Source organism: Myxine glutinosa, chromosome 5 (assembly GCF_964187855.1).
Source record: "Myxine glutinosa chromosome 5, kmMyxGlut1.1, whole genome shotgun sequence".
Taxonomy (NCBI): Eukaryota; Metazoa; Chordata; class Myxini; order Myxiniformes; family Myxinidae; genus Myxine; species Myxine glutinosa.
In genome coordinates, this window is record NC_136265.1 from 145,031,203 (window position 1) to 145,044,388 (window position 13,186).

General features: G+C 42.3%; 1 protein-coding gene across 2 annotated transcripts in view; it reads left to right on the forward strand.

Moving 5' to 3' along the window:
* Positions 1-2,111: 2,111 nt before the first annotated feature.
* LOC137426967 (DCN1-like protein 3) overlaps positions 2,112-13,186 on the forward strand; it is a 51,376-nt gene continuing 40,301 nt past the window's right edge. Inside the window, exon 1 of one of the 2 annotated variants that reach the window (XM_068116038.2) lies at positions 2,112-2,240. The gene's annotated coding sequence lies outside the window, so the exon portion shown is untranslated. The remainder of the gene's footprint in view (positions 2,241-13,186) is intronic. The other variant, XM_078778819.1, reaches the window with a different exon arrangement.

A 13,186-nucleotide genomic window follows, 5' to 3' on the forward strand; every position in this document is an offset into this window, starting at 1 on the left:
CAGAACTGAGACCTGAGACCACCCAGAACTGAGAACCTTTCAGCATGACAACACTCGTCCCCATGCTGCTCGCTTTACCACTGCATTTCTCCAAGGCGAGAACATCAACACCATGCAGTGGCCTGCACTCTCCCCTGACCTGAATCCCATGGAGCACCTGTGGGATGAGCTTGGGAGACGCGTAGTTGGCAGGGCCAGGACACGGGCAGAGCTGCTTCAGACATTGAGGACTGAGTGGGACAGAATCCAGCAGCAATCCATCCAAAGACTAGTAGGCAGTATACGCCGACGATGCACTGCCTGTATCCAAAACAATGGTGGCCACACACGCTATTGAAAGGGGACTGACATTGCACCCTGTGCTGTTCTGTACTGGAGAACAAACTGATGAGATGGTGGATCTTGGTCAAAAACTTGACATGTCATGAATAAAATGCCAATGTTTCAATTAGCAATTGTTGGTTTGTTTTATTTTGAACTGTTACAATTTTATTACATTTCAAACAAGTGGTAAGTTTCTTTTGCGTTTTCGGTCTTTTTGAAGATGGTCAAAATGGTCAAATTTTTCGGTCAAAATGCCCATTTTGCACTGGCCTTTTTAAAGCCAATATCAAGACATCACGTGCAGCTCATTAAAATCATCCCATACCCCTTGGCTAATCACTGACAGTCAAAACGGCTGTTCAACAGCTGTGCTATGAAGTGACCATTGAAGGTTCAAGTGACCATCCGTGACCGTTTTGTCTGACAGTGAGGACACTATTGTCCACAAATAAGTTCACACATTTACTACACGCAGTGTTATTGTTGATATTTAAAGGTTTCAAAGGTGGTAAGTTTCTTTTGCGTTTCAGTATATATAGAGGGTATATTGGCAATTCCTTTTCTGCATTTCTTGCTAGGCTGGGAGTGTGTGGGACAGAAAGGAGGATGTGGCCCAGGTTGCCTTGAAAGGCTCATTTTGGATATGGAGGAAGTTTATGGAGACACGTCGAACGGTGTAGGTTGGTTGTGGTTTTTTGTTTTTTTTTGTTACCATTATTATTTCTTATTTTGTGTATATGAGTGAATGGGTGAGGGTGTGTGTTTTTGCATGAATTAATTTTTGCATGAGTGTGTTTTTGTGTGTTGAGTGGTGTATGATGTAAGTGTAGGTGGTTGTTTGGTTGGTGTTCTGTATGTATGTGTGTGTATGTGTGTGTGTGTGAATGATCTGGTGTGTTTTGTTGGTGAGTGGTGAAGGGTATAAAGGTGGGTGTTTGAGTGTTCCACCATGTTTGTTTGGTGCTGTGGATTCTGGATGTGGATGTGGAGGTGTTGTTGTTGTTGTTCGCACTGGCTCTGGGTGGGGGTATGTACGCATCCAGGTGCAGTTGCTGCATGTGGATGTGTACGTGCCCCTGCTGGCCCACCTTAGCTGACCGTATCGAGGGTGAAGGGCCGAAACGGGATGATGCTGAGGACATCGACTGAGGACCTCGACTACGGTCAGTGCGGCACACTCAAAGCCCTCCATAACCTGGCCCCATCCTACCTGGCTGACCTCCTCTCCAGACACACTCCCAACCGCAACCTCCGCTCTGCTGGTACCAACCTCCTGACCCCCCCCCCCCCCCACCCCCCATCCAGACCAAATTCAGATCCTGGGGGGACAAGGCCTTCTCCATCGCTGCTCCCACCCTCTGGAACTCACTACCTCACACCATCAGAGACTCCTCCTCACTCACCACATTCAAAACATCACTAAAGACCCACCTGTTCAACACTGCATTCAACATTTAACCCACAGCATTTAACCCCTGACTATCTCTTCTCCTTCTCCCTCCTTTTTGCTTTGAATATTTCCCTATTGCTTCTTGTTTTTTGCAATTGTTTTTATGTTTTGCTATGCATTATTATTTGCACTCTGTCAAAGCGTCTTTGGGTTTCCTGAAAAGCGCTATATAAAATAAATGCATTATTATTATTATTATTATTATTATATAATTATATATATAGTTTGGAAAAGTCATCTCGCTTGATATCCGGCCGTCAGGCGTGACTTGTAGCGATGACGTCAGGGGAATCCGCGGATGACTGGGCGGAGCGAAGCGAGCGCGCGCCGGCCTGGAGGAGGAGCGAAGCGCGCGCGCTGGGGATGGAGCGGTGGAGCGAGAGTGCGACCTTCGCCGCTAAGCAGAGCGCGGCGGGACGAGAGAGGAGCAGCCCTGGGCGATGTTCCGGTGAGCGCGGGGCTCTCGGTGAGAAACCGCCATTTCATTCGGCGCGTGTGCGTCGGTCTACGTATGCGTTACAATGCCGTATTATTATTATGATCGTAATCGCTGACTACGCACGCGTTGTGGTAGCGCAATGTTGATTAGTGTCCACGTTTGAGGCTTGAACCTGTTGGCGGTTTCAGAATTCTTCTTTTTGTGCGAATCGTATTTACAAATACATATTGTACATAACATGCAGCTGATTGATACTGCGTGCTCATCGAGCCATTGTCATCGGCATCGGAACACGATCTTATTTGACACTTCGGTGCACCATTTCCGGAAGAGGAGGAGGGAGGGGTTATAACATGGCAGGATAATTATTCTGTACACATATTACGTACACGAATAGATCGACCAAGAAAAACCCATTTTAATTTTCTTGGCTGATGACCGTTATTGTAGTTTCAATTGCCTCGTGCATTGGTTCTCGAAAATACACGCATTTGTACCTAATAATAAATAATATCGTACGACGCTTTCTTCATCATTCAACGTGCACGCGATTCCACCAATCAGACGTGAGGAGGCGTGGCTATGGGCGTGGCTCGTGCGCGCTTCGAAGGACATTCCTGCCGTCGTTTTGTGGAGGTATACTTGAGACTGTGTAATGCTTAAGTAATAAATAACAGCAGTTTTATCACTCTTACTTTCACTGCTGCCATATATATACATATACATATACATATACATATACATATACATAATATACATATATATATATATATATATATATATATATATATATATATATATATTTGACGAAGGAAGCACACTAACCCTATGACATGACTCTGACGTCATGCACATAAATTACATGACGTCAGTGTCATGTCAAAGGGTTCGTGTGCTTCCTTAGTCAAATTTAATGTTCCTGAATGCAAACCTCCTAATTGTCGAGGAGCAGGGCAGAGACAATTTGTCAGCGTGGCAGACTACACTTGTTGCTAACAGGTTGTGCAGCAATTGCTGGGGTGAGACTCCATCTGTGCCTTGCTTCCCAGTCAAGTTAGGGGGTTCAACGTGTGTGTGTGTGTGTGTGTGTGTGTGTGTGTGTGTGTGTGTGTGTGTGTGTGTGTGTGTGTGTGTGTGTGTGTGTGTGTGTGTGTGTGTGTGTGTGTGTGTGTGTGTGTGTGTGTGTGTGTGTGTGTGTGTATATATATGTGTGTGTGTGTGTATGTATGTGTATATATATATATATATTGTGTGTGTGTGTTATTGTAACGATGTTAATTGTTGTGCTTTATTGTGACGTGTGCTCGTGCTGACTGTTTATTGTGTTGATTAAATAGTTTGCAGCAAATTCTTCCAAACGGTGTTGAAGTTTTTCCATTATTTCCTGCTCATCCTGAGCCAGTTTTGTGCCAGCCATGTAAGGTTTATTAATATGTATTTATGTATAATTTATTAATATGTATAATAATATATATTAATATCCAGGTGGGATGGGGATTTGTAGGATTAGCTTGTGGTATAGCATGGTGGTGAGGAAGCCTATGTAATCGGAAGATAAATAAAAATATTTCGCAACAATGATAAACCCATGTGTGTTATGGCCCAGCTTGGCCTGGTCTGCTTTCTTTCCTATTGCAAACTCTATGAGTCCAAAGCATTTGAGGAGGGTATTAGCATGAATGGCTTCTCTAACTTTCTCTTCTCCAACTTTTCTCCAACAGCAGAAAGAAATTATTTTTCACCTTTAATAGAAACATCTGGAAGGCAATGGCAAACCACCCAGTATAACCCTTGCCAAGAAACTGCTTCGGGTAGAACACAAGAATAAGCGTAAGACGGAAGCAGACAAGCAAGATACTTTGTTACGAGATACCCAGTATGCTTCTGGTACCAAATAACCCTCGGGTACCCGCGAACGGTCGGCATCAGCTCGGCAGCGGATAATCTCCCGACCCGTTAGGGCTCTGATGGGCCTGGAACCCCTGCGGAAAGCGTGGAGAATGCCCCAACAAGGCAGGTCGATAAGCCCCTGAGCAAAGCAACACAAATCTCCCAAACGATTTGGAAAACATTCCATCCAAATTTTCTCGTATGCGTTTTGTTCAAGCGGATAATCCAAGGAGGGGGAGAAGATATGAACACCGAGACTGCTTGAGTGACAAAGTTAAAGCGATGCTGTACTCGTGCAATATTGATGTCCTTGTAGGCCGAGCTAACGATCCACGATACCCAAGTTTGACTTGCTTTGCTGGAGTGATATGAGCATGGTTAAAACAGTGCATTGAGAAAGTATTCAGACCCCTTCACTTTTTTCACATTTTGTTATGTTGCAGCCTTTTGCTGAAATCGTTTAAATTCATTTTTTCCCCTCATCAATCTGCACTCAATACCCCATAATGACAAAGAGAAAACAGGATTTTAGAAAGTTTTGCAAATTTAATAAAAAGAAAAAACTGAAATATCACATTGACAAAAGTATTCAGACCCTTTGCTATGACACTTGAAATTTAGCTCAGGTGCCTCCCATTTCTCTTGATCATCTTTGAGATGTTTCTACACCTTGATTGGAGTCCACCTGCGGTAAATTCAATTGATTGGACATGATTTGGAAAGGCACACCTGTCTATATAAGGTCTCACAGCTGACAATGCATATCAGAGCAAAAACCAAGCCATGAGGTCGAAGGAACTAACTGCCTGCAGAGCTCAGGGACAGGATTGTGTCGAGGCACAGATCTGGGGAAGCCTACAAAAAAATTCTGCTGCATTGAAGGTTCCCAAGAGCACAGTGGCCTCCATAATTCTTAAATGTAAGACGTTTGGAACAACCAGGACTCTTCCTAGAGCTGGCCGCCCGGCCAAACTGAGCAATCGGGGGAGAAGGGCCTCGGTAACAGAGGTGACCAAGACCGTGATGGTCATTCTGGCTGAGTTCCAGAGATCCTGTGTGGAGATGGGAGAAACTTCCAGAAGGACAACAATCACTGCAGCACTCCACCGATCTGGGCTTTATTGCAGAGTGGCCAGACGGAAGCCTCTCCTCAGTGAAAGACACATGAAAGCCCGCTTGGAGTTTGCCAAAAAGCATCTAAAGGACTTTCAGACTGTGAGAAACAACATTCTGCGGGCTTTCATGTCTTTCACTGAGGAGAGGCTTCCGTCTGGCCACTCTGCAATAAAGCCCAGATCGGTGGAGTGTCCAACACCCCCACTGAATCAAACTAATAAATTACCTATATGGTTCCTGAGTTGTACCTCTCTATACATTGACCCATTATCATGACTCGACTGCCTGTTGGACGGGGAAATTTGTATACCTCTTCAATATGAAAAGCGGTTACATTGCTGAAGTAATGGGACGGCCCACCCAGACGTGAAATGGACCGACCTCACCTGCGTTCACCTGCATATATTGTTTTCACCCTGAAAAGCAGCACACACCCTATTAAAGATTGAATAAACGGTTATGAATAAATAAAACAACATAGTGCGGAACTGTCCCAATATTTTTGGTAATATAGCATACTCCTTCGTTGTTGGTAGGTGGCAGGTGCTAGTTATGTTTTGCATCAAGAAGCAGGATAATCGTTTTCGACTGTATGTAACATGTTCCTAGATTAAACTTTTAGAAATGCAAAATATAATTACCTCCGGCACCGAAGGTGGGCAGAGGTTGTGTCTGTTTGATGTCTGTTGTGTCTGTCAGCACACACCCCTGTCTGTTTGTCTGTCTGTCTACCTGCCTGTGAACAGGATATCTCAAAAAGTTGTGGACGGATTCGGACGAAATTTGGCAGAGATGTAGCGTATGTGACAAGGATTAAATTATTAGATTTTTGTGAAGACCTGGATCCGGATCCGGTTACTAGAAGTTTTTAAAGTGATTCTTCACCATTGGGAGATAGGGCCAAAAACGATACATAGTAGGATAACTCAAAAAGTTATGGATGGATTTGGACTAAACTTGGTTGACCGGTTGGGTGTGTGACAAGGACGATTCGATTAGATTTCGGTGAAGATCTGAATATGGATTCGGATATGAGAATTGTATAATTTTTTAAGTGATTCTTCACCATTGGGAGATCGGGACAAAAACGATACATAGCGGGATATCTCAAAAAGTTATGGATGGATTTGGACGAAACTTGTGGAGAGGTTCGGTGTCCGACAAGGAAGAATCTATTCAATTTTGGTGAAGATATGAATATGGATTTTGATACAATAATTATTTAAGTGATTCTTCAACATTGAGAGATCGGGTGAAAAGCGATATATAACATGATATTTAAAAAAGTTATGGACGAGTTGGTTTGGTGACAAGAACAAGGCGATTAGATTTTGGTTCAGGTCCGAATCCAGATCCGACCTTTCAGTGGGATACAAAACATAAACTGTTCAGCCAGGCGGAGGTATGCGCTCAACTGAGTCCCCTTATAGTTTCATATTAAATTATGACTACCCTTATAAAAAAAATTCATGAGACCCTCATCGGATTCTCTTGAAAAATAATAGGGGAAACCGTCTCGCTCGTTTGCTTGGTCATCACGAGCAATATGAGGAGAGCAGTGTCCGAGTGTCGCATCATCATCATCATCATCATCATCATATATCATGCTCTATAGTCTATACAGTGCTTTTTTTTTTGGTTTGTTGTTTGTATACAGGATCGAGGCTCGTGAAAGAGCTAACATTTATCACACAAAAAAAATCAAAGACACACAAAACATATAATAAGGGTAAAGGTAGACAAGATGGGGAGAGAAGGGGAAGCATACAAACACAACATTTGAGAGCAGGGACATCGGGAGATCTGTGGGAGGGCTTGGGGGGAGGAGGCGTGGGAAGGGGGAGAGGGGTGGGAGAAGTATAAAACACAAGAACACTGCAAGGACTTCCAGGCAGGAAGTTGGTATTTCAGAAAAGTGAATCTGGGGTTAAATTAGCGGGGGTAGAAAAGATCAAGGTTTTGGATGGGGGAAGATAAGAGATGGTGGTGAACAGCCGTTTTAAAGACCTGGAGGGAGGAGTGGGATTGAAGAGAGTGAGGGAGTTTGTTCCCAGAGGCGGGAGAAAAGAGGAGTGAAGGTGAGCAAAGAGTCTTGATTTTGGCAGTTTAACCATAAGAGGGTTGCAGGCAGATCTTGTGCGACCTGGAGGAATATTTGGGGGTTCTGCTGAATCCGTTTTTGGCTCGTGGTTACAATTCCGAATGGGGCGCCACTCCAACGCAGGATCCTCGACCGAGTATGCAGGAAATTGTAATTTGTTCAGGGTGCCGGTGATAACTTGGCGTCTCTTCACAAAGGACACCGTGGGATCTTAAGGTCTATCAACTAATGCCGGCAGATGGGACACTCAGTTTGACGTCCATCCGAAGGACGGCACACATCGATGAATCGCCCTGCATGTGAAACACAGGGATGACAGTTTATATCTGGGTTGAGATTTTAACCCATGATGAACTAGATGGTATTCATATAATACTTACCCTGCGCAGTCTTGAGAAGGACTTGGTGCCAACTCTTCTGTTTTTTAAGGGTTTTTATTTATTTAACCAAGATGGCTGCCAGACCAGTGACTGATGATGTCACTTTTATCAAACTATATTTCCCATGGGTAGTTGATCAATTAGTTAAAGATTTGCATTGATCGGATTTGTGTGTGGATGTCGGTGACTCCATTATGACGTCATAATTCGACAAGTACAGAACTTCATCCGATCAAGATGAAATTTATTGAGCGTCATCTGTGGATAAATTGGTTGAGAAAAAAAGAATAATGATGACGTCATCGGTCACGTGTTTTGGCCGCCATAATTGTTTTGACACAAAAGCCTTAAAAAACACTAAAACACATCCTGGCGATGGTCTGCGATCTCTGATTGCTCTATCCTGTTTTCCATGTAGAGGTTTCGGAGATATCGAGGTGCAAAGTTTTTCGTTTTTCCAAGATGGCGCCTGTACTACGTGACCAATGATGTAATAATTATCAATTAAAAAAATTATACGGGAGTCGGCGCTCCAATGGTGAAGATCTAGTGTCCATCGGACCAACAGTTGCTAAGAAAAAAAATAATTCATTACTTATCGAATCAAGCGTTGTACTTGTCGAATTATGATGTCATAATGAAGTCACCGATGACATCATCATTAACATATCTTATTCCCCAAAGGGAGTGCTTAACATTGAACCATATTTTAAAAAATTCCATGGAGTGGTTTCCGAGATATAGAGGTGCAACCTTTTCGATTTTTCCAAGATGTCGCCTGTACCATGTGACCAATGACGTCATAATCATCATTAGAACAATTATACAGGAGGAGCCGCTCATATTCTGAAAATTTCGTGTTCATCAGACTAACAGTTGCAAAGGAATTTATTTTTTCATACTGATCAGATCAAGCGGTGTACTTGTCGAATTATGACGTCATAATGCAGGCACCTATGACATCTTCATTTAAAAAAAAAAAAAAAAACACCTTTAGAGGCCATTTTTCCCCACAAGCGGGGGTTGGCCTTTTTCGAGGACCGTGGTTGTTGTTGTTTTTCGGTCCCCTTTTTGAAGCAATGTTTTACGGCCGGATGCCCTTCCTGCCGCCAACCCTTTTTGTCGCCTTTTACGACAAGCAGGGAATTACCAGTGAACTGGTACTCAATTTGCCGACCTCGGAAGGATGACAGGCTGAGTCAACCCCCCTGGCGTTAATTCAGCAATCGACCAGGATTCGAACCCAGGATCCTAGGATCCTAAGCCAACACCAGGGATCAGATCAAGTGGTGTACTTGTCGAATTATGACGTCATAATGGAGGCACCTATGACATCTTCATTAACATATCTTATTCCCCAAAGGGAGTACTTGACAATGAGCCATGTTTCGATTTTGCCATTCAGCGGTTTGGGAGATATGGACTATGGAGGTGTAACGTTTTTCCAAGATGGCGTCCGTACCACGTGACCTATGACGTCATACTTATCAGTAAAATAAATATACAGGCAGAGGCGCTCCTACGGTAAAATTTCATGTCAATCAGACCAACGGTTGCCGAGAAAATGAATTTTAAAAATGCAGACGCACACGTACAGTACACGTACGCAACCGAATGCCTAACACTGCGTTTCGCTTCGTGAGCACGGGATAACAACTCAAAAGGTGAGTGTGCCTACCTTTAGGGGTCTGGGCTATCCTGCCAGCCCACGTCCTTTGTTTTGAAGTAATACAAAATACCTCTCCATTGTGGACATGACATGATACCGTATACACCTCCACCCACTCACCTTTCGTTGTGTTGACTGAATTTCCAGTTATGGCAATTTGCGGGCACTATACAACCATCCAGGTGTGCCAGCCCTTGGTTAATCTAGATTATCTCGACCATCACACTCAGGCAGCAGCAGATGTGCATCATTAACCGGGGCATTTACCTCGACCGAGTCCAAGCAAGGTTTGAACTGTTATGTTGATTTCAATAACTCATCTCTTGGTTTGTATCGATCTGGTTTGTATCTTAAGGAAAAATGCTAAGGTGAAAAAAAGACAAGACCGATAGGTCTAACAGCGGCTTAACCGGAGAAATTTGGAGAAATTTCAGACTCATCGGATCACGCATTCTACCTGTCGATTTATGACGTTATAATTAAGGCACCTATGACATCATCATTAACATTGGTCATTCCCCATGGGGAGTACTTCACAATGAGCAGCCTTTCAATTTTTTCCACACAGCGACTTCGGAGATGTAGAGGTGAAAGGTTATTCGGTTTTTCCAAGATTGCGCCCGTACCACGTGACCTAAGACGTCATAATTATCAGTTGAAAATTATACACGAGGAGCCGCTCCTATGGTGAATTTTTTTGTGTCAATCGGACCAACGGTTGCACAGAAAAACGAATTTTAAAGGGAACTAGAACGCCACTCAGTAGAGCGCATACTCCCACCGTGGGTTTAGTTGGAATAATACGTTTTGTTTAACATCCCCTCTCCCCAAAACAATAAATGAAAAAGAAAGTAAGCCCTAACTGTCAGAGAATTTATTTTGATATATCTCGGAATTAGAGGAGAAAAACATCATTTAAGAATAAGAATAAAAGCTTTAATGCAGTAAAACAGAAAAAATCTTTCCCAAAAAAATTCCCAAAAAACATTCCTGGATCCGGAATAATATCCTGATCTTCACCAAAAACTAATCAATTCTTCATTATCCCAAGGGCAATCATCCCACCAACTTTCATCCAAATCCGTTCAGAACTTTTCCAGATATCTTGTTCACAAACACACGAACATACGAACATACGAACACACACGCACACACACACACACGGATGGACACGATCGAATGCATTATGCCCTGGCGGGAGTAATAAACCTGAAAATCGCAGAGCCAGAACCACCAGAATTATTTATTTGGTCTGGGAAGCCCATGCGAGGTTTCTTCTTCTTCAGCCTCTCACAACCCTGGGTGAATATGCGATCTTTTTTTAAAAAGTTGGAATTTTGCCAAATCTGTTTCATTTGTTTGTTAATATACCTCAGCCATTGACAAATCTGGAATTATAATTTTATTTGAGGTTCAAATTAACCCGGGAGATTGTGTCAAACGATGCCTGCAAGTCTGTACACGTGATAAATAAAATTAATCGTCCACAGTCGAAGACCCTTCTTCTTCATGCAATAACAACTTGTAGCTTCCAGACCGTACATCCAATCATCTTCAAATTTTGCACACTTTTGCACACTCTTCATGACTTATACTGCAGTATGAAGTTGCATGTCGATCAATGAAGTGGTTCAAGAGATATAAATGTTTTTATTATTTGCGTTTAATTAACGATGTCTGCCAAACCACGTGACCTATCGCAAATTCTAAAAGGACATTTTAGTAGATTGATATGCTGAATAGATCTGTGAAGTTTCCCCTCGATTGGATCACAAATGAGGGAGGAGATAGGTTTTAAAGGTTTGTGCTTAAAAACGTCATAATTCTGAAACCATGTGATGCATGACGTCATGCTCGCTGACTTTTTTTGTTCGTCATGGGTATTGGGTATGTGATTCTGCATGCAAAGTTTGGCCTCGATCTGTTCAGGCGTTTTGGAGAAAATTGGATTTTAGTGTTTTTCACTCAAAACAATATGGCGGCCGAACCACGTGACCTGTGATGTCATAATTACCATTAAAATATTCTCTTCAGACCGAGTCCCTCCTATGGTGAAAATTTCTCTCAATCGGTCCAATTATTGCAGAGAAAATGGTTTTTAAAGGAAAACAGAAAAAAAAATTCCCCAAAAAATTCCCAAAAACAATTCTTGGATCCGGAATAATATCCTGAGCTTCACCAAAAACCAATCAATTCTTCCTTATCCCAAGGGCAATCATCCCACCAACTTTCATCCAAATCCGTTCAGAACTTTTCCAGATATCTTGTTCACAAACACACACACACACACACACGGACGGACACGAGCGAATGCATTACTCCCTGGCGGGAATAATAAACCCGCAAAATGCCGGCGGAAGGGACATACCATACATACGGACGGACAGCCAAACGCTGTTCTATACGGCATTGCCCCACGGGCTACGCCATAAAAATCTTCATCTTCACAATGACGCAATTGATGCAGAATATTCAGCAATGCTTTGAACCCTGTTATTTTATCGGTTTATTCAAAATCAAAGATATTTCAAGTATATTGGTTGGTCTTGTGCGTTCTTCTATCTGTCTGTTTGTTTGTCAATCGCATACACGTCACAATTTTAAACCGATCTTCACGAAACTTTACCAGTTGGTCGAGTTGGTCATAAGGAAGAAGCATATTGATTTTGATGTCAAAGGTCATTTTGAGGTCAAATTTCTATGATTTTTTCATCCGATTGACTTGAAAATTGAACAGCATTTTCATATTGAGTCGGTGAATTGCAAAACCAACTATTTTGAGGTCAAAAGGTCAAAGGTCAACTCAACGTCAAACTTCAAAAATCATCAATTTTCATGTGTAAAACTGTAAATTTTCATCCGCTTGTCTTGGAAATTAAACACCAATTGGACAATGCTTCACTGAATTGGGAAACCAACTATTCTTGTGGTCAAAATGTCAAAGGTCAACTCAAGGTCAAACTTCCAAAATCATCAATTTTGATCTGAAAAATTGTCGCTTTTCATCCTATGAACTTGTGAATTAAACAGCAATTAGTGCATAAATTAATTGGCAAAACAAATATTTTTTTTATGTCAATAGGTCAAAGGTCAACTGAAGGTCAAACTTCTAATATCAATTTTCATCTGAAATATCATCAATTTTAATCCGATTAACTTGAGCTTTGATTGATATCGTCAATTTTAATCTTAATGAAATGGACAATTTGATGTATCCATGGCAACCTTTTATTTTGGGGAGGGGTGGATTTTGCAAGTATCGTGCTCTGCATAACGTTTTTCTTGTTTATTTATTTGTTCTTTTACGCTGCTTTTTGGGGGGAGATTGTGCATAAATCACATGCAGGACAAAAGCATTGGTGATTAGTAGATATCGGTGTACGGTACTTAACGTAGAAAACCATAGATATTAGGAGACGATACTTAATACAGCTTTTAATTTTAGGATAAGACCTAAAAGGACCCTCTTGTTATTATTCGCGAGATATAGGTTGGTCTGTTACCGCTTCCATCTGAACCCCTGGCTCAAGATGCAGCTTTGTTATGTTCAAATCCCACACACCATATGTCCCACACACTTGTGTCTCTCCACCTTGCATACATATGGTCGTCCTCATTTCTAGGTGCCATGTCACAGTTGCCATTCTGTTGCGAGCCTCGTCCATCTTTCATCATAGCATCTTGCCAACCATCCAGCCGATGCCCATTTAATTATCATTATAATGTTGTTTGCTCTTGTCCATTCTCTAATCCACTTTTTTGCCTTTCGGTGTCTTCCCGTGCAGCCCTCCATTGTGCTCTCCACACTCCTTCATGC